Consider the following 23,277-nt stretch of genomic DNA (forward strand, 5'->3'; position numbering starts at 1 on the left):
ACAATATATATGTTGCATTGCATCAATCATTTTTGTACAGAAACACATAATTATGCTGTGGGGATCTGTGGATATTTTATAACAAGAAAGGGGGGGCCTCAGACGCAAAAAGGTTGAAACTCCTGAGGCAAATGGTGGTGGATCATAGAAACCCTACAGTGCAGAAAGAGGCCATTCGGCCCATCAAGTCTGCACCAGCCACAATCCCACCCAGGCCCTATCCCTATACATTTACCCACTAATCCCTCTAGCCTATGCATCCTGGAACACTAAGGAGCAATTTAGAATGGCCAATCAACCTAGCCTGCACATCTTTGGACCATGGGAGGAAACCGGAACACCCGGGGGAAACCCACACAGACACCAGGAGAATGTGCAAACTGCATACAGTGACTTGAGCCGGGAATCGAACCCAGGTCCCTGGAGCTGTGAAGCAACAGTGCTAACCACTGTGCTACCGCACCGTCCCAAATCTCCTCTCGCTTATCAAAATGGAAGAAGAAATTCTTACTTTAAACAATTTCTGCTAGCTTTGCAGCTCCCACAAAGATTTTGGTGAATACAGTATTAATTTTTAAAATAAAGCTCAAGTCACGGGTTTGAGTTTAACATCGTTCCTTGAACTTGTTATGTATAATGTTCAAACAGCCAGCATAAGCACAATGGGTGGAATGGCCTCTGTCTTGCTCACTAAGCTTTGTTTGCATTTGAATCAATTGGTAAATACCTGGAACCTACTTCCTAAGAGGAGGCAGAAGCAGAGATGGTGCAATGTTTGCAAAAGGAAAAGGATCACTTCTGTAAGATTTTCAAGAGAAAAGTCCTGACTTTTGATTTCTGGGATGTGAGTAATATGGCATTTATTGGTCATCCGCAGTTTCCCTGCAAGATTGATGTCCTGAAACTGCCACAATTCTTTTGATGCCATTAAATTGCTTACAGAATGTAGACCCCGATTTGGCTGGAATGACAGAATCTGTCCAAGTCAAGATGATGTGTGACTTGCAGCTCATAAAGTTCCTATTATCTTGCTGCATTTTCCCTTTGTGATTGTAGTATTGTGGTATTGAAGTGTTCAACAGTCAAAGGCATTCAGCCTCCGATCTTCGGGTAAGCGTTCTTCAAGGCGGCCTTCAAGGCACACGACAACACAGAATTGCTGCACAGAAACTGATAGCCAAGTTCTGCATGCATGAGGACAGCCTCAACCAGGATCTTGGGTTCTTGTCACACAATATGTAACCCCCACCATTTGGTCTGGGCTTGCAAAGTCTTACTAACTGTCCTGGCTTGAGACAATTCACACCTCTTTAATCTGTGATTATCCCTCACTCCAGTTGCACTGTCTGTACCTGTAAAGACTTGATTATCTGAAAAGTATTCCAACCATTATCTTGCAATTGTGTCTTTGCCTATATATGCCGTGGTTGTGAAACTTACCTCTCCACTCTCCTGATGAAAGAACAGCATTCCAATAGCTCGTAATTCCAAATAAACCTGTTGGACTTTAACCTGGTGTTATGATACTTCTTACTGTGCCCACCCCAGAACAATGCTGGCATCTCCATATCACTTCTTTGTGATATTGCAGTGTTTCCTTTCGGAGAGCTGGTTCTTCTGTATGGCAAGCAAAGAACAAACCAAAGGAGGGTTAAAATAAAGACTAAAACCCAGAATCCAGGTCCAAGCTAAGGCAGGTAGGCTAGGATAATCTCTGCAAACATCCTTTGTGCAATAAAATATATTCACTGTACAGAAATTGGCACAAAAACACTTGCTATATTTACGGTAAGTGATTTAATTTGTTCACTTTTATTGAGTTGAATTGCTTTGGAATTAATGCCATAACAATGGAACATTTAGATTTAAAATTAGACAACCAATGAACTCTATTTATTAAGGAACCTCCCTATATGTGTTTGCTTTATATATATGGTTACACAAAATAAAGATTAAATACAACATACCAGAATTTGTGGGAAAGAAATTGCAAGACATGGAGCCACCAAGCACTCTCTCTGAGTCTGTTTGCATGGGACTTTGTTTCAAGTAAGATTAGTTTTAGTTATATTTTAATTAGAACATTAAGTTGTGGAATGTTTCATATTCTGATGAATATTAAAGTAGCATCAAGTTAGAGCTGTGTATTAAACATTTAATAAAACATTATCACCACCTACTGGCATTATGTGGGAATACTACCTCTGAACAATAAATATCCTAAATAAGAATCATCGCCCACTTTCTATATATTCTATGACTTGCCTTTTCAAAAGAAATGGTATGGTTTTCATGAACAAATCAGTGAGTCGCATAAATAAAACTAAATACAAGTAGTGGAGAGGAGTGATGAGGGTATTGCTGTTGAAGTGTGTCTGTACTTTCAAATAGTATTTGACAAATTGCTACATAATAAACTTGTTTGCAAAATTGAAACACATGAGAGTAAAGAGACAATGACAATATAGAAATTGGCCAAAAGATTGGAAAGTGGAAGTGGCGAAAAGTTGTTCAGAGGAAGTATAAAGTGATATCCGCCTCACCCCGCCCCACCCCTGGATTGGTATTACATTTTGATATCTGTTAAAGACCTGGATATGCTATTACAGGACATAACTTCCCAAAGTCTACTGATGAAATGAAACTTGGGAGTGCAGTAACAGACTTCAGGAAGATATAGACTGGACAGATCCATGGAGGCAATAATGATAATTTGTATTTTTATATTGTCTGACACAAAACATCCCAAGGAGATTCACATGAGCATCATAAAACAAAGGCAGATGAAATTCCATACATGGAAGTAATAGTGAGAATGAAGAAAATAACCTGATAATGTTTTAAATGTAGTGGAGGAACAGAGATCTCTGAAGGTGGCAAGACAAATTAGGAAAGAGATTAAGAAAACATGCAGGATTCTTGGTTTTATTATAAACAATTTATTTATATGGCAGCTTTAATGTAATAAAAGATTGCTTTACCGGAATACTGCACCACAAAGTATGACGCCAAGCCACATGAAGAGATGTTAGATCAGGTGACCAAAAGTTTGGTCAAAGAGGTAAGTTTGAAGGGAGTGTTTTAAAGGAGGACATGAGGTAGAGAGGCAGACAGGTTGTGGGAGGAATTTCCAGAGCTTAAGGCCTAGGTAACTAAAGGTGTGGCCAACCGTGGTTTAGTGATTAAAATTGAGGATGTTCAAAATGTCAGAACTCGATAGGTGCAGAGGTTGTGGAGAATTGTTCGCAGAAGGAAGGGAGAGAACATAAGAACATAAGAAATAGGAGCAGGAGTAGGCCATCTAGCCCTTCGAGCTGCCCCGCCATTCAATAAGATCATGGCTGATCTGTCGTGGCTCAGTTCCACTTTCCCACCCTCTCCCCATAACCCTTAATCCCCTCTCTTATCAAGAACCCATCAACCCGCTTCTTAAAAATATTTAGCGAGGCAGCCTCCACCACTTCAACGGGCAGAGAATTCCAGAGATTCACCACCCTTTGAGTGAAGAAGTTCCTCCTCAACTCCGTTCTAAACCGCCTCCCCTTTATCTTGAGGCTGTGCCCCCTAGTCCTACTGTCTTTTTTGAGCGGGAAGAGTCTCTCCACCTCTATCCTATCCATCCCATTCATCATCTTATACGTCTCAATGAGATCTCCCCTCATTCTTCTAAACTCTAACGAGTACAAGCCTAGTTTATTCAGCCTCTCCTCATAGCTCAATCCCCTCAACTCCGGTATCAGCCTAGTAAACCTCCTCTGCACTCCCTCCAGGGCCAAAATATCCTTGCGCAGGTGCGGCGCCCAAAACTGCACACAGTACTCCAGCTGCGGCCTCACCAATGCCCTATACAGCTGCAGCAAGACCTCCCTACTTTTATATTCAATCCCCCTCGCTATGAAGGCCAGCATCCCATTCGCCTTCCTGACCACCTGCTGCACCTGCAAGCTGGGTTTTTGCGACTCATGCACAAGGACCCCGAGGTCCCTCTGCACCGTCGCCTATCATAGATGGATTTGAAAAGAAGGATGTGCATTTTAAAAGTAAAACATTGTTTGACCAGGAGCTATGCAGGTCAGTGAGCATAGGGATGAGAGGTGAAAGGGACTAACTGCAAGTTAAAACGTGGGCAAAGAATCTAGGATGACCTCAAGTTTAAGAGGCCAGTTAGGAGTGTATTGGATTAGTTATGTTTAGAGGTAATAATGACATGGATGGGGTTTCAGTGGCAGTGAGCTGAGATAGGGGAACGAAGCTGGACATCAAGTGAAACTGCAAAAGGTAAATCTCTATAAAATGGTGGAATCTGAAACAAAAGCAGAAAATGCTGGAAAATCTCAGCAGGTCTGACAGCATCTGTGGAGAGAGAATAGATGTGGAGATGCTGGCGTTGGACTGGGGTAAATACAGTAAGAAGTCTCACAACACCAGGTTTCGGGGTTTGCCCCTTCGTCAGGTCACTCACCTGTCAAAGGGGCAAACCCCAAAAGCTTGTGGATTTACTATCAAATAAATTGGTTGGGCTTTAACCTGGTGTTGTGAGACTTCTTACTGAGAGAGAATAGAGCCAATCTTTCAAATTTGGATGACGTTTCCTCGGAGCTGAAGACAAAGTAAAGACAATGGGAATATAAATGGTGGTGAGCATGGCTAAGAAGGGTGCTGATAGCAGCACATTAAGTTATCAGAATGTGTAAATGGCAGAACAAAGGCAGTCAGAGTGTCAAAGGACAACCTGAAGCAGGTAACAGGAGCCCCAGCAGTGCGGGAGGGGTGGGGTGGGGGGGGGGGGGGGTGGATCTGTTGGACGGGGACAAAAACAAAATGGAAAGCAAGGTTTTTAAAAAGTGGACAAATGAAACAATGGAAAAAATGAAAACTGTAAAAATAAATGAAATAAAATAAATAGAAATAAGGTGAAGGTGGAGGAGAGAATTCACGCTCTGAAGTTATTGAACTCAATGTTAAGTGCGGATATCAGGTGCTATTCCTCCAGTTTGCATTGGACTTCACTGAAACATTGCAACAAACCAAGGACGGACATGTGGACAGGAAAGAGGATGATGTGGCCAGCAACAGGAGTCCTGCTTGCAGATGCACAAAAGTTGTTCTGCAAAGTGGTTATCCAGTCTGCATTTGGCCTCTGTACTGTATAGTAGACCACATTGGAAACAGTGAATGCAATAGCCCAGGTTAAATGAGGTTCACGTGAAGAGTGGCTTCACCTGAAAAGACTGCTTGGGTCCTTGGATGGTGAGCAGGAAGAGGTTAAAGGAGTGGATGTTGCACCTTCTGTGATTGCAAGGGTAGGTGCCGTGAGTGGTGGATGAGGTGTTGACTGTGATGGAGGAGTGGACCAGGGTATCCTGGAGAGAATGGTCCCCGGAGAATACTGACAAGGGAAATGAGGGAAGATGTTTAAGGGGTGATGACATCATATTGGAATTGGCGGAGGTGCCAGGGGATGATCCTTTGATTGCGGAGGTAGAATGAAAAGTGAAGACAAGGGGGACCCTATTGTGGTCCTGGGACGGAAGGGGGTGAGAGCAGTGGCTTGGGAGATGGATCAGACATGGTTCAAGCCCTGTCAACCTCAGTGAGTGGGAAGAAGGAAGACATATTTCTCATGGCCAATCAAACAAACCTGCACATCTTTGGACTGTGGGAAGAAACTGGAGCACCGAGAGGAAACCCACACAGATTTGGGGAAAATGTGCAAACTCCACAGTCACCCAAGGCCAGAACTGAATCCAGGTCCCGAGTGCTGTGAGGCAGCAGTACTAACCATTGTGCCACCATGCCACCCCAATAATCCTTTGAAACTCCCTGTTTTCAATCAACTCCAAAGCACCCTCATTTCTCCAAGCAACACTCATCGTACAGTAAAATTATATCTCATGTTATATTTCCAATTCCTGAGTCCAAATTGTTCCTTTAAATAATAAACAATAGTGAACCCAGCTTAGATCTTGTGGAACCCCACTTCCTATCATTTATTAGTATGAGTAATCACCTTTGACTCCTACTCTGTTTTCTGTTTTGTAGACAGCTTGCTTTTCATTCTGCTACCTGTCCCCTGACTCCACATGGCTTGACAAGTTATTTGTCTAATAAGCACTAACCGTCAAAGGCTTTTTGGCAATCCAAATGCATTCAATATACTGCAATTTTGGTTACTTCTTCAAAGAATTCACTAAGATTGGTTAAGCATGATTTTCCCTTCTGGAATCCATGGCGACTATTTTTTATTGTATTTTTGGTTTCTAGCTGTTTTTCATTTATATCTTTGTGTAAGAATTCTGCTACCTTTCCTACCACAATCATGCTAATTTGTAAATATTTCCCTGGATTTGTTCTATCTCCCTTTATATATAGACAGAAACCACATTAGCTATCTGCAGTCCTCTGGCACTATTTATTCCCTTGTCTAATTTGGCTGCATGGCTGCAGTATCGCTACTGCAGTATTGAAAGACATTTCAGAATATTCTCCCGATAGGAAAAAATTTGAATGCCGGTTACTGATTCCCTGTGTCATATCCCCAGTCCTGGCTCACAATAGTTTTAACCCAACAAGTTTCCAAGTCAAAAAGCTGTGGTTGCTGCGAAATGTTTGACCATGTTTGAATGTGGAAATGCAGCCATTAACACAAGCTACTTTCAGAGGCACAGCTTGAGCTAAAATGAGCTACAACATGCTAACTGAGGAGAATCATAATTGTAAAGGTGAAGAGTTGGAAATTGCAGAGGGATTTGTCCAAAAGATGCAGATAAAAAATTGAGTAATAGGCAATTTTCAAGTACTTGATCCAGGCACTTGATTACAGCTCCTGGCATTTGTTAGTTGAAAGCAGGACCATGGTGCAAACACTGATTGCAATGCTGAGGTGGACCTGAATATTGGGTGGCACAGTGGTTAGCATTACTGCCTCACAGCACCAAAGACCCAGGTTTGATTCTGGCCTTGGGTGACTGTGTGACGTTTACACATTCTCTCCATGCTTGCATGGGTTTCCTCCAGGTCCTCCTGTTTCCTCCCACAGTCCAAAGATCTGCAGGTTAGGTGGACTGGCCATGCTAAATTGCCCCTTAGTTTCCCAAGGTGTGCATGTTACTAGGATTAGTGAGATAAATACATGAAGTTAGGGGCATAAAGCAAGGGTGGGCCTGGATAAGATACTCATTCAGACAGTCGGCAGACACTATGGGCCAAATGGCATTACTCTGCACTGGAGTGATCCTAAGACTGTGACATTCTCAGTGCTGTGGGTTGCCAGAGAAAAGAAAAAAAACTAAAGAAAAATTGTCTCGCGATATCTTAATGGAAAGATATCTGAATTGGACCTGTAAGTGCATTGTCTACAATAATAAAGTCCTTCAGAACTATATTCTGCTTTACAGAATATTAGTACTGTTAATAATTAATTCACTAAGTTATGTGCACAGGTAAACATCAGTGTATTGAAGAACCATTGATCAATTGAAGAAAGGAAACACTGCTGAAAGTTCAGCTGGAAGACTTTATACCATTTGTGAGATCCTGTTTGAGAAAAACCTGGTATGAAATTTTCTAACTTGTTTTTTAAAACGTCAAACAGTAGTACAGATACATTGCCACAGATTAAAATAAATCTGCATAGTGATTTAAAACCCAACAACTTTGTACGTCAAAGGTATTTTAAACAAATGACCAACCATAGCACATTTAAAATAGACACTGGTGATTCCTGATAAGAAAATTAATCAGATTCCCATGGCAGGAAGAGAAGCTGGTTTGGATCTAAGGCAAGATGAAAGTGGATGTGTGATTCACCATGAAACGAGCTACATCAGACAAAATGTTATCCATAACTTAGCCCATTAGTCAGCTTTTCTATCTGTATCCAGCTATCAAATATTTCTTTCATCATTATTTCTTCCAATTTTGCTTCCATCTCTTCATGGTTTCTCTTCACGTTTCTTTTAAATTCACCAGAGCATAACATTGGACACCACAAGCATTCTCCTTTCTGAGACATTGATCCCAGCTACATGGCTTCTCAGCACACTAAGTTATGTGCACTTTCCAAAAACTCATTGAATTGTCTCTTGAGTCCATTTAAACTTTCTCTTTCAACTTGGTAACATCCTACAACTAACTCTTTAAGTGAATGAATTCCATCCCCTCATAGCCATGTGATATCAGATCATTGCTGTGGCTCTGTTACTAGAATTTGCCTCTTGAGTCAAAAGGCTGTGGGTTCAAGTTCAACTCCAGAGACTCTCCAGTGCAGTACTGTGGGAGTGCTGCATTGTTGGAGGGACAGGCTTTCAGATGCGACATTAACCAAGGCTTGTCAACACAATGAGGTATACAAAGATCCCATGCTCCTATTTAATCCCTCAATCAACATGAATAAAACAGATGATCTGGCCATTATTACTTCCTATTTGTGGGATCGCGTTGTGTACAAATTAGCTGCCACCTTCCTACATTGAAAAAGTGATTCCGTTTCCAAAAGTACTTCATTGGCTGTAAACAGCTTTCGAACATCCTGAGATTGTGAAAGGTGTTTTTTAAATGTAAGTCTTTGTTTTTTTAAGTTCCTCATTTTAAGTTAAATTCCATAATATTTGAAATCTTTGCCAGAAAATAATTTGCTTGAATCAAATTTAACAAAACCTTTCAGTACAACACATTCTGCTCTTTATAGCAAGGGCCATATGATGAAAAGAGCTACTAAATAGATACTGTACAACTAAGGCTTTGTTATGCAAAGAGTGTTAGAAAGAGGAACTTGCTATTACAGAGAGCATTTGAAGTGAAAAAAGCCACATAATTACATGATGGAGAAAAGAATATGATTTGCTGATAAAGTTTGTGTGAGGAAACACACTTGGAACATGAAGACTGGCATAGCATAGCTGGGCAGAATGGTATATTTCCACCATGTAGGTTTCGATTCTGTTTAAAAAGCAACCTAAGCTGCTGCCTAAAATTTGCAAGCTGACATGCTTGGCTGATGCTGGTCTCAAATGAGCATTAGGAAGCAGCAGTGATCAGTTTTGGGACACATGTTATTTTAACATTAATACAAGCAGATCCCTGGTAACAATAATCCAGTTTAAATAAGGCCTGGTTTTAATGCTTTGCTGCTACATCTCTGAATCTTTAAAGCCATTGGGCCAAAAAGCAAGAGGATGCTGGATTGTGGATTCGATGGGCTGAAGCGCCTCTTCTGCACTGTATGATTCTATGATAATACACTCAATTCCAGACAGATACGGCTCCCGAGCACAGAGGACATCGGGTTTTGCTGCCATCACTGGATTCCCCTGGGTGCAGGACATCATCAAATGCACCCACTTGAACAAGGCACCACCTAATCAGATTCATCAACAGAAAGGACTTCCTTTCATTCAATGTTCAAGTGCTCTGTGATCATAATAAGAGCTTCTTCCATCTGTTTGTGCACTTTCCTGGTAGCTGCCATGACTTCTTCATCCTCTGCCAGTCCACGGTACTACACCTTTCATGTCACACTCCCCAACCCCTCCAATTATGTGGATTCCAGGGCACAAGGGTGCGCTGAAGAGATGGCTACAGACTTTCTACGAGAACCCCAGATAGAAGCACTGAGGAGATACAAACTTGATACAGAGCTACCTGCCATTGAGCAGATCACCAGGCCTCTGAATGTGCAATTCTGGACTGTGGAGCTTTCCCGTACAATCCTGAAACGATCTCATTGTAGTGTTCTACTGTGCTCTCCACAACATGGCCCTCCAGGGAAGTGTAAACATTAAAGTGAATGAGGCCACAGAAACACACAGCTCATCATAGGAAGAGGAGGCAGAAGTAAATGGGAAGACACCAGGGTATCCTGGCTGCACAGTGAGTGGCAAGCCCAGTGTAGGGCTTGAAGGGCTTGACAGAACTCTATTAATATTAGCAATGCTCTGATTCAGAATTGGTTTAACTCAGCCGCAGTATGCTCTGAGAATACCTCTACTGAAGATATAGCTTCATGTAAAATGTAAACCCTTACCAAATGGGGGAGACACATTGACCCAGACGTTTCATAGTCCCCACTAATGAACCTTTGGTCTCCTTCACCAGCTCATACTTGTTTCTTTTACCACCATTAGTAAATGGGGGCTCACACATTTGGGTTCATGTGTCTCATTTCTATTGTCCTCATAAAAGCATGCAGTTAAAAGTAGAAGATACTCCAGTGATCTGCTCTGTGCAATGCAGTGACCTCTACACTCAGCTACTCCTACACAGTGTTCCCCTTGTGACTATGGAGGGTGGAGGCCACCTGCTCATTTGTCTCTGCATGTGGCAGAGCTGCAGGTGATGGTCATCTTCTTCATGGAGTTGCCAATTGAAGCATTTTCAAAGGTTGCTGCACCTGTATCTTTGCAGGGACACTGTTCAGAACTGGTCCCTGTTACACAAATGCTCACTCTCTCAAAGGGGCCAAAGAAGCCAGAAGTGATGAGTGGCAGTGTCATCCTCCTCAGTGACATCCTCAGCCTTTGGAAGGTGCTCAGGATGGCTAGAGCTCCAAGTGGCATCTTCTCCAGATATCTCTGCATCATGTTATTGTGGCAGACATCCTGAGTGTCAGCACATGACTTCTGCATGAACTCCAAGTGCTGCTGCATGTGACTCCCTGTAAGGTTGACCACTTTCTCAGAGGAGGAGCTGACGTGGTCCTAGCCCTGAGCCATGGTAATGTACAAGAGCTGATTCTCAGTCATGACCTTCACTGCCTCAGGAACTCTGATATGTGAAGCACATCTGCTGTAGGTTGACTGGATGGGACCTCCTTTCCAGAAACTCCTGAGGTCCTGATCTGTGCCCAGCTGAGCATGGCTATGCCTGTCCTCCATTCTCCAAGGGAGACTCCCCATGGTTGTCACTGCCTTGATACCTCATCCAACCTTTTTGTGTGGTGTTCTTCATCCTACCTAAATACTCGCCAGCGCCTACAGAAGTGAATGTATCTGTGCTAGTGAAAGTTGCACATCAGTCTTATGCTGTTATTCCAAGACTGCAGAGGGAGAAGGAGAGAATGTCCTTGGTTGGATGCCTGCACCTGTGGAAGACACAAAGAGATTATAAGATTAGCTTTGGTGAACAGGAGCCTCTGTCAAGCTGAGGTTTCCCAATGAAACTCAGTGGGGTGGAGTGCAAGGTTCCCTCTTTATGAGCACATTACATTGATGTTGATCAGACAATGTCCATCTTACCATGAACGTCAGCACAGAGGGTCACCCAGGCTCGAAACATTGGTTCTATTCTCTCTCCATAGATGCTGTATCTGCTGAGATTTTCCAGCATTTTCTGTTCCTGTTTAAATGAGACGTATGCTTGAGTAAACCCACCTACTTCTCGACCCATTGCCGCTAATCAGCTGCCATACCTCCCTCCATGCCAATTAAGCAGGTACAATCGAGAAACTCTGAGATGGTTACTTCTTCCCCCAGGGGATGGCTCCCAGGAATGATCTTGATTTCTGTTTCCCATCTCTGCAATTAAAATCCTGCTCTCTGTGTCACATTTCTGTGGCTTTCTGGAGAATAGTGAATCTGAGAGTAAACAAATACAGTTCAGTTTCTTTAGACCACAAATAGAATGAAGCATAAAGTCAATGTCAACAACACAATTTACATTTTTCCAATTTTGCTCACTGGTTAGGATTTGAGAAAAATCAGCAATGAGGAGATTGGAAACTGGTACAGCCAATGGAACCACAGCTACAGTTTATTAACCAAGCAAAACGTTTTATTTTCTGCTATCTTTGGAGAGGTGGAACTAGTTATTGAGTTTCAGTTTCATTCTTCTGATACAAGTGAAACTTTATCTGACATGAAGTTCATACTTTCTTCTGGATATAACCGTTCCTCGATCTACAATAGGTATTACACTAGACACACTCTACAAAAACCTTTTACTCACTAATAGGATGAGGGCATTGAAGACATTGTTGATATTCGAAGAATATTCTATCAGTTTCTTTCGAAAGAAGATGGAAATTTATTGAGACAAACGTGAAACATCTTAGCAACAACAGAAAAAATGGTAGGTATTGTTTCACTTCCATTTTTTTTAACCATGCGTTATTCTTTAGAAGTTTGTAAGTAATCTAGTTTTTTTATTATTTAAATAAAAGAAATATAAGTGTTGGATTTGCACATTATGTTTTGTATCACAGTTTCAGGCAGTGTTTAATTCAATTTTAAAAGTAGCCTTTCAGCAGTAAATATGCCTAGCGTTACGTTGGTCTTCATAATGGCATTTTAGCACAACCTGTTTCTCTTTGTATAATATTTGAAAGAATGTAAGTTGTTCATGCTGAGCAGAAGCACAGTAACAGAGGTCTTCTGAAATGATGGTCACTTCTCAGAAAAGGTAACATTAAATGAATGTATGCTAAATGGCTACTGTTAAGAATGTGGTTGAAATAGATCTCTCTAATTCCTCCTGCAGCATTGGATTGGACAGGACTGTGCTATATTTAGTGTTCATGTCACCTGGGATAGAGAGAGGAAAGCTTACTAATGTCCTCAGACCTGAACATTATCAGTGAACCCTGCATGGAAAATGTAGAGGATAGGTGAAGACATGTTCAGGCCTGACTGCAAAGTCTCCAGGATTGATGAGCTAGCCAACATTCACTGCCTGCCTAGACTTATGTGAAGAATTGCCTCTCAGCAAAGTGCTGGAGATTGTATCTCTTTGTAAGTTAACACTTTGAGAAAAGGAGGCAAGTACATTATTTTGTTTCCACAGCAAAAATGAAATATAAATGTTCAATGTTAACTTCAATAAAATTCTTGAGTGAAATTAGGTTGCAAGATTGTTCTAAAACTGAAACATACATGATTTAAATATGAGAGGGATTTGCAATCTCAAAACTCTCACATTATGAATCATAGAATCCCTACACTGCAGAGGAAGGCCATTCAGCCCATCAAGTCTGACAGAGCATCTTACCCAGACCCAACTCCTTCCTTATCACCATAACCCCACACATTTCCCATGGGTACTCCCGCTAACCTATGAGTAATGGAGCTCAAAGGGACAATTTAACATGGCCAATCCAGCTAACCTGTGGGAGGAAACCTGAGCACCTGGAGGAAGCTCACAAAGACACAGGAAGAACACACAGACTCTTCACAGACAGTTGGCCAAGGCTGAAGTTGAACCCGAGTGCCTGGCACAGTGAGGTAGCAGTGCTAACCACTGGGCCCCATGCCACCTGAATGGGAAACAACCATCTTATATATCCCATAACAACACAAAATCTAACTTGAAAATATGGGACGTGCAGAAAAAGTAGTTCTAAGAATGGTGTATACGCATGTAAGTTCATGTGTGATCACTAATTCATTGAGCATTGAGTTTTGTTGGATACTAGCAGCTCTCTGATAATGGATGCTCAACAGCCAATGCGCGTTATATTTTTAGCATCATGATATGAAACCTGAATAGAAAATATCAAAGTCCATGGTGCAATTAAATTCTAAACTTTCTAAATGGGTATAATACTTTGTTAGACATGGTGCATAGAGGAAATCTTCCCCTACTGTGAGGAGGTCACTGCAAGTTTATCAAATATTAGTAACAGTTAAGGACTCATAATAACAGGAGAATATTTCCTCTAATCTCTATATGTTAGAGATATTGTAAAATCTTCCATATTTGCTATTTCTAACAAAATCAAAATACATTTGTTACTTCGCCAGACATAAAGTTTAAATGAAATCTTCGTGATTGGTTTATGCTATACAGAATAACTCAGGGGAAAAATAGACTGCCAGATTACATATGAATGTATGAAATAGGAGCAGAAGCAGGCCATTCGGCCACTTGAGCCTGTTCCATCATCCAATAAGATCATAAATGTGTTTTGAATCCCATCTACCTTATAACCTTTGAATCCCTTGCTTAACGAGAATCTAACGCCACCTTAAAAATATTCAATTACCCCACCTCCACTGCCTTCTTAGGCAGAGTTCCAAAGTCACATAATCCTCTGAGAGAAAACATTGATCTTCAGCTCTGCTCCTAATTTTGAAACAGTGCCCCCCAAGTTCTTGAATCACCCACAAGAGTAAGCATCCTTTCCATGTCCACTTTGTCAAGAGCATTCGAGATCTGATATACTTCGATCAAATCACCCCTCACTCTTCTGGACTCAAGTGGAAATGAGCCCAGTCTGTCTAAGCTTTACTCATAGAACAACCTGCTCATTCCAGGTATCATTCTAGTAAACCTCCTCTGAACCGCCTCCAGGTGTCAATCTCATAAAGGTGAGATTGCAGAAGAGTACTAGATTTGATTGAGGATTAGCTGACTGACTGAAAACAGAAGGTTGGGATAAATGGGTCCGTCTCTGGTTGGCAAAATGTAACTAGCGGCGTGCCGCAGGGGTCAGTTTTCAAACCTCAACTGTTTACAATCTGTATAAATGATCTGCAAGCAGGGACACAGTGTAACATAGCAAAATATGCAGATGCTTCTAAAATAGGTGAGAAAGAGGGCAATGAAGCAGAGATATCTATTTTACAGACAGATATAGATAGGCTGGGAGAATGGGCCAAGCTTTAGTAGATGAAGTTTAATATGGATAAGTGTGAGGTTATCCAGTTTGGCTGAAAAAATAGAGAGGCAAATTATTATCTAAATGGAAAACAGATTCAAAATGCATCCAGGTAAAGGAATCTGGATGTCTGTGTTCAAGAGTCATAGAAATTGTGCAGGTACAGCATGAAGTAAAAAAGGCAAGTGGAATGTTAATGTTTATTGCAAAAGGAAGATAGAGATGTGTTGTTGCAATTGTATAGGGTGTTGGTGAGACCACATCTGGAGTATTGTGTCCAGATTTAGTCTCCTTATTTGAAGAAGGATATGGTGGCATCGGAGGCAGTTCTGAGAAGATTTACCAGATTGATTCCAGGGATGAAAGGGTTGACAGGTGAGGTGAAATTGGGCTTATACTCATTGGAGAGTTGAGAAGGAAAAAGAGGATCTAATTGAGGTAAATAAATACTAAAAAGGATTGATAAAAGTAAACGTAAACCTAATGTTTACGTTTACTGGTAGGGCAATCTAGAACAAGAGGTCAGAGGCGGTAGATTTAAAACTGAGATGAGGATAAACTGCTTCTTGCAGAGAGTGGTGAATTTGTGGAATTTGCTGCCCCACAGTACAGTGGAGTCTGAATCATTAAATGGTTTCAAGAAAGCAATAGATGTATTTCTGATTTTTAAAAATGGGTTAAAGGGATATGGAGAACAGGCAGGGAGGCAGATTTAGACCAAGGAGAGATCAGCCATCACCTTCATTAAATGACAGAGCAAGCTCAAAGGGCTGAATTATCTACTTCTGCTTCTAGTTCCTATGTTCCTAAACATCCTCTGAACCCCTCCAATGCATTTACATCATGGAGGCCTATCGCTAGTGGGGTGCCACATGGATCAGTGCTGGGTCTATTGTTATTTGTCATCTATATCAATGATCTGGATGATAATGTGGTAAATTGGATGAGCAAATTTACTGATGATCCAAAGATTGGACGTGTAGTGGACAGTGAGAAAGGTTTTCAAAGCTTGCAGAGGAATTTGGACCAGCTAGGAAAATGGGCTGAAAAATGGCAGATGGAGTTTAATGCAGACAAGTGTGAGGTATTGCACTTTGGAAGGACAAACCAAGGTAGAACATACAAGGTAGATGGTAGGACACTGAAAAATGCAATAGAACAGAGGGATCTGGGAATACAGATACCGAATTCCCTAAAAGTGGCGTCACAGGTAGATAGGGTCATAAAGAGTGCTTTTGGTGCATTGGCCTTTATAAATCAAAGTATTGAGTATAGGAGTTGGAATGTTATAGTGAGGTTGTATAAGACATTGGTGAGGCCAATTTAGAGTATTGTATGCAGTTTCGGTCACCTAATTACAGGAAGGATAAGGTTGAAAAAGTGCAAAGAAGGTTTACAAGGATGTTGCCGGGACTTGAGAAACTGAGTTACAGAGAAAGGTTTAATAGGTTAGGATTTTTATTCCCTGGAGCATTGAAGAATGAGGGGAGATTTGATAGAGGTGTATAACATTATGATTGGTATATATAAAGTGAATGCAAGTAGGCTTTTTCCACTGAGGCTAGGGGAGAAAAAATCTAGAGGACATGGGTTAAGGGTGAAGGGGGAAAAGTTTAAAGGGAATATTGGGGGGGGGTGGTTCTTCACACAGAAAGTGGTGGGGGTGTGGAATGAGCTGCCAGATGAAGTGGTAAATGCTGGCTCACTTTTATCATTTAAGAAAAGCTTGGACAGATACATGGCTGAGAGGGGTGTGGAGGGATGTGCTCCAGATGCAGGTCAGTGGGAATAGACTTCGGCACAGACAAGAAGGGCCAAAAGGCCTGTTTCTGTGCTGTAATGTTCTATGGTTCTATTCCTCAAGTAAGACATCCACAACTACACACAATATTTGAGATGTGGTCTTACCAATGCTCTGTATAACTGAAGCATAACATGCTTAATTTTATGTTCAATACCTCTTGTTATAAAGGATAGGATTCCATTAGCTTTCTTGATTAGGTGCTGTACCTGCACACTAACTTTTTGTGACTCATGCACTAGGGCACCTAGATTTCTCTGCATCACAGAATTCTGCAGCCATTCACCATTGAAGGAATACTCTGCTTTTTTATCCTTGTTAAAGTGAACAACTTCACATTTTTCCACATTATACTCCATCTGCCAGATTTTTGCCCACTCAGTCATATATCTGTTTGTAACCTTTGTTTGGCCTCTTCACAATGTACTTTCCTACCGATCTTTTTGTCATCTATAAATTTAGCTACTGTGTCTTCATTCCCCTTAGCTAAGTCAATGATATAAATTATTAAGATTGAGGCTCCAAAACAGACTCATGCAGAACACCAGTCCTCTCATCCTGTCAATTAGAAGACCCATTTATGCATATAATGTTTTCTGCTAGCCAGCTAATCCTGTTCTCAGGCTAACATGTTAGCCCCTACAGAATGAACTTTTTTTTCTGATCTTTAATGTGGTACTTTATCAAATCCCTTCTGGAAATCCAAGTAGAGTTTGTCTACTGGCCCCTTTTTATCTACAGTGCATGTTACTCCTTCAAAGAACTCCAATAAATTGGTTAATCATGATTGCACTATCGTAAAACCATGTTCACTGTTCCTGATTGCCTTGAGTTTTTTAAGTGCTTAGCCAGAACCTCTTTAATGATCAATTCTAACATCTTCCCCATGACAGATATCAAACTAACTGGTCTATAGTTCCCTGTTTTCTGCCTGCCTCTCTCTCTTTGTGAATGGAGGGGTTATTTTTATTATTTTCCAGTTCGATGGAACCTTTCCTGAATCCAGCGCATTTTAGAAAGTTAACATCAATCATCTACAACCTCATTAGCCACCTCTTTTAAAACCCTAGGATGAAATCCATTAGGACCTGGAGACTTGTCAACATGCAAGTAGCTCCATCAGTTTGCTCACTACCATTTCCGTAGTGATTGTAATTTCACCAAGTTTCTTTCTCCCTCCCAGGTTTACAGCTCATACTGGAATGTTTTTTATATCCTCTACAGTGAAGACGAGCAGAGTATCTGTTCATTTCATCCGCCTTTTCCTTATTATCTATTTTTAAGTCCCATTCTGTGCTGTTAGGCTGATTGGCAGTAATAAATTGTCCCTAAATCAGTTTCCCTCAATCTGGATGGCCATAAAACATTAGACAAGGGTTGTGGGTGGAGAGGGGGACTGGGTGGGTGTTGAGATGGCGGCGCGGGTTCGTTGAGTCGAAGGGCCTGTTTCCCGGGCTGATTTTGTTCTTTGTTCTTTGTTCTCACTCTCTAGAGTACTAACACTTTACTTATTCTTTTCCTTTTTAAATACTTGTAGAAAGTTTTGCTATCCATTTTAAAATTTCTAGCTCGCTTCCTCTCAAACTCTAATTCCTTTCTCCTGATTGACCTTTTAGTCATTCTTTACATTCTGACCAATCATCTGACCTGTCTTCACCTTTGCCAAGTTACATGCTTTTTACCAATGTTTGATGCTTTCATTACCTTTAGTTAACCACAGGTGGTGGGTCCTCCTCTCCCAATTTTTTTTTAATAATAATATATCTACTCTAGTATTCTGAAATATCCCCTTAAATATTTGCCACTGTTTCTCTGTTGATGTAAGTCCTACCTTAGTTCCCAGCTCACTTCAGCTGACTCAGATTTCATGACTACATAGTTATCCTTATTCAAGTTTAAATTACTAGTCTTAGATCCATCCTTTCCCTTCAAATTTGATGTAAAGTTCAATCATATTGTGGTCACTGTTACCAAGGGGAACCTTCACTCTGAGGTCATTAATTAATCCTATCACACTGCACAATAACAAGTCTAATACAACCTTCTCTCTGGCTGGTTCCAGAAGATGCTGCTCTAAGAAACTATCTCAAAAGCATTCTATTAACTGTTTACTACTCCCAATCTCATATTTCCAGTTTATATGTAGATTAAAGTCACCCGTGATGGTGGCCATCTCTTTATCACTAGCACTCAATATTTCCTTTTGTCCACTTAGTCCTACATTGTTATGGAGTCTCAGGGGTGTGTGAATGATTCCCAGTCATTAATTATTTTCCTTACTATTACTCAACTCCAACAAAATGCACAGATTATTTTATTCTCAACCTTCTGATGAGTCATCATCTAATTTAGCTTCCTGCTCCAGTAATTAACATGACTTGATCCAAGTGTTTTCAGGTTTTTGATAGGCAAGGGGATTAAGGGTTATGGGGAGAGGGCGGGAAAGTGGAACTGAGCCATGACAGATCAGCCATGATCTTATTGAATGGCAGGGCAGGCTCGAAGGGCTAGATGGCCTACTCCTGCTCCTATTTCTTATGTTCTTATGTAGGTGATTAACAGGTCATTATCACTCCCAGTTCTGTACCTAACAAGCTACCTTAACTTACTTGAAGGTTAAGTACTATGTTGGATCTTGATTCTTAACCTATACTTAGGATTTAGCAGAACTTGCCATTGAACCTAATTCACTAGTTATACCTTGGCAGGCCTTGTTGCCACCGGGCAGCGGAAGTCCCCAGCGGAGGCCCTTCTATGGAGGGATCTCCCCCAATTACCTCGGGGACCTGGGATGGAGGTTGCTGCATGCAGCGGTGCTGTACAACTGTAGGCTTTTTCGATACACGGGCTCCCGAGACTGCCCTTTCTGTGGCCTCGTGGAGTCCGTGGACCATGTCTACATTTTATGTTATAGACTGCACACCCTTTCTGGTTTTCTCAAACACCTTTAATAGATGCTTTCTTTGCACTTCAGTCCTACGCTCCTAATCTACGGGCACCTGGTGCGGAAAGGGGCGTATCGGGACACCAACCTCCTCATGAACCTGCTCCTGGGCCTGGCGAGAAGCACCATCAATAGGTCCAGGCAGCGGGCGATCGATGGGGCCATCCATCCTGGCTATCTGCCCCTCTTAGGCTGATTGATTGGGTACTAAAATTGTCCCTAAATTGGACCTCCCTGATCCTCGCACGTTAGGCGTAGACTAAAATCATGAATAGGTCACTGAGATAGTAGGACGGCGGCGCGGGCTCGTTGGGCCGAAGGGCCTGTTTCCCGTGCTGTGTTGTTCTTTGTTCTTTGTTCTTACCGCGGCTACATTCACGGCCAGGTGTCCCTGGTGAGGGAGCATGCGGTGTCCACAGGCGCAGTTGACACATTCTGTGCCCGCTGGGCACCGCAGGGGCTGGGGTGTATTATAGACCCCGACAATCACATTTTGATTTAATGTTTTAACAAAGAACAAAGAACAAAGAACAACCCAGCACAGGAAACAGGCCCTTCGGCCCAACGAGCCCGTGCCGCCATTTCAACAAAGCATTTTCCTACACCTACCTTGCCCCGTGTGTATGCAAATGGTACCCCCACTGTAGCCAGATTCAGGGGAGAATAGTGTAGGGTCAATTTGGTACACCAATCAGCCTAAGAGCACATCTTTGGGGTGTGGGAGGAAACCGGAGCGCCCGGAGGAAACCCACGCAACCACAGGGAGAATGCACAAACTCCCACAGACACAGGCCCAAATCCATGTATCTGCACAGCTAGCAGTGATAGTCACTGAGCTGTTGTGGTGCCCGTCTGCTGGTCCAGGATTAAGCACACACAACGACACGAAGTACTAGGCCACTCTCGAAACCTCCAAGAGCAGCCCACGCACGACCCACCATGTGCATGCCCCTCGTTTGACAACAAGGTGGACCGACACCTGTGGATTAAAAGAGACAAAACATTAACATGCAGTATTACATTTCCAGTGTCGTCCCGAGGCTCTGACCCTTTTTAATACTGTCTACTATAACCCTCCATCCCTGTTTCAGTCATGTGTCTATCTAAGTAAACCTCAAACAAGTCCAATGTGCCTGCCTCCACCACCTTACTTGGTAGCGCGTTCCATACCCCCACAACCCTCTGCGTGAAAAACCTTCCTCTAGTATCGAAATTATACTTCTCCCCCCTCACCCTTAGATCGTGACCTCTCGTAATAGTTGTCCCCAATCTAGGGAAAAGCCTGCCACTGTTGACTCTGTCTATTCCCTTCATTATTTTATACACCTCTATCAGATCCCCCCTTAATCTCCGTCTTTCTAAGGCGAAGAGCCCCAGTTTTCCCAATCTTTCCTCGTAACTCAGTCCTTGCATACCAGGCAACATCCTGGTAAACCTCCTCTGCACTCTCTCCAGGGTCTCCACGTTCTTCCGGTAGTAAGGTGACCAGAACTGGACGCAGTACTCCAAATGCGGTCTAACCAACGTTCTGTACAACTGAAGCATTAGACGGCAGCTCTTATACTCTATACCCCTTCCTATAAAGGCTAGCATTCCGTAAGCTTTCTTCACAACCTTCTCCACCTGTGTTGACACCTTCAGAAACTTGTGCACTAGCACTCCCAGGTCCCTCTGTATTTCTATACTCTTAATCGGTCTACCTTTTATCATGTAACTCCTCCCTGCATTATTCCTTCCAAAATGCATCACCTCACATTTGTCAGGATTAAATTCCATCTGCCACCTATCTGCCCAATATACCAACCTATCTATATCCTGCTGTGTCACCTGACAATCCTCCTCGCTATCCGCCAATCCTGCCATCTTGGTGTCATCTGCAAACTTGCTGATCACACCACGTACGCCCTCTTCCAAGTCGTTTATATATATTACGAAGAGGAGAGGTCCCAGTACTGAGCCCTGCGGCACACCACTGGTGACTGACCTCCAGCCAGAAAAGGACCCTTCCACTACTACTCTCTGTCTCCTATTGCCCAGCCAGTTTTCAATCCATCTAGCTACCTATCCTTGTATCCCATGTCCCTTAACCTTTTCTACCAGCCTACCGTGAGGGACTTTGTCAAACGCCTTACTGAAATCCATATAGATGACATCAACTGCTCGCCCATCGTCAACCGTTTTTGTCACCTCCTCAAAAAATTCTACCAGATTCGTAAGGCAAGACCTTCCCTGAACAAAGCCATGTTGCGTATCCCTAATCAGATCACAACGCTCCAAATGCTTATACATCCTATCCCTAAGAATTTTTTCCGATAATTTTCCTACCACCGATGTCAAACTCACTGGTCTATAATTACCAGGGTTAACCCTACTACCCTTTTTAAACAGCGGTACCACATTAGCTGCCCTCCAGTCCTCTGGGACCTCACCTGTGTCCAAAGAAGAGACAAAGATTTGCATCAGAGGCCCAGCAATTTCATCTTTCACCTCCCTAAGCAGCCTAGGATAAATACCATCAGGCCCCAGAGCTTTATCCGTTTTTATGCTATCTAAAAACCCTAGCACTTCCTCCCTCGTAATGGATATTTCCTTCAAATGATCTGCAGCTCCCTCCAAGACATTACACGACACCAAACCCCTCTCCTTCGTGAATACCAACGCAAAGTATTCATTCAGGATCTCCCCCATTCCCTCAGACTCGATGCATAGCTCCCCTCCTTTGTCCCTAAGAGGACCAATTTTCCCTCTAACCACTCTCTTGCTCCTAATATAAGAGTAAAATGCCTTTGGATTTTCCTTAATCCTATCAGCCAAAGCCATTTCATGCCCTCTTTTTGCCCTTCTAACTCCCCTTTTAAGCTCCTTCCTACTCTCTCTATATTCCTCCAGCGCTCTCTCCGTTCCCAGTTGTTTCGACCTAACATATGCCTCTCTCTTCTTCCTGGCCAAGTCTTCAATACCCCCTGTAATCCACGGCTCTCTAATCCTGCCTTTCCCATCCTTTCTCTTTGCCGGCACATGCCTTTCCTGCAACATTATCAGTTTGCCCTTGAAAGCCTCCTATTTACCAACCGTGGACTTGCCAGCTAACAACCCCTCCCAATCAGTGTGCTTCAGCTCCCTCCTAATCCGGCTATAGCTCGCCTTCCCCCAGTTCAGCACCCTCCCCTTCGGACGGCACTCATCCCTGTCCATTTTTATCCTAAAGTAGACAGACTTGTGGTCACTGTTAGCCACATGTTCGCCTACCTCAACCTCAACCACCTGCCCCGGCTCATTACCCAACACTAAATCCAGTATAGCCCCCTCCCTAGTCGGGCTAGTTACATACTGCTCCAAGGACCCTTCCAGCACACATTTTACAAACTCCTCCCCATCTGTACCTCCAGCTCTAGGCACCTTCCAATCCACTCCAGGAAGATTAAAGTTACCCACTACAACGACCTTATTCTTTCTGCACCTATCTAAAATGCCTCTGCAAATACCTTCCTCCACTGACCTCGGACTGTTGGGTGGCCTATAGTATAAGAACATAAGAAATAGGAGCAGGAGTAGGCCATCTAGCCCTTCGAGCCTGCCCCGCCATTCAATAAGATCATGGCTGATCTGTCGTACCCCTAGCATCATAATCTCTCCCTTTTTATTCCTCAACTCCACCCACAGCAACTCAATCCCTAACTCCTCCATTTTATCCTCCCTCTGCACTGCTGTGATGTGCTCCAGGAGTGAAACGTCTTATGCTCACACTAATACCAAAATCAAAAATAGTTAGGGTATAGCCTAACTTAAGAGTTTCTGATTTGGTCCCTAAAACTCTCCTGTTCAGACTCCTACCCTCTGAAACAGCTATCCAAGCTCTGCTATTCCATGTTCTAACACACATCAAATACCCCTGTGCTCAGTGACCAATTAACTCCTATCCAACAACTTTTCACTTTCAAA

This window comes from Carcharhinus amblyrhynchos, chromosome 15 (assembly GCF_965287045.1).
Source record: "Carcharhinus amblyrhynchos chromosome 15, sCarAmb.v2.hapA, whole genome shotgun sequence".
NCBI lineage: Eukaryota > Metazoa > Chordata > Chondrichthyes > Carcharhiniformes > Carcharhinidae > Carcharhinus > Carcharhinus amblyrhynchos.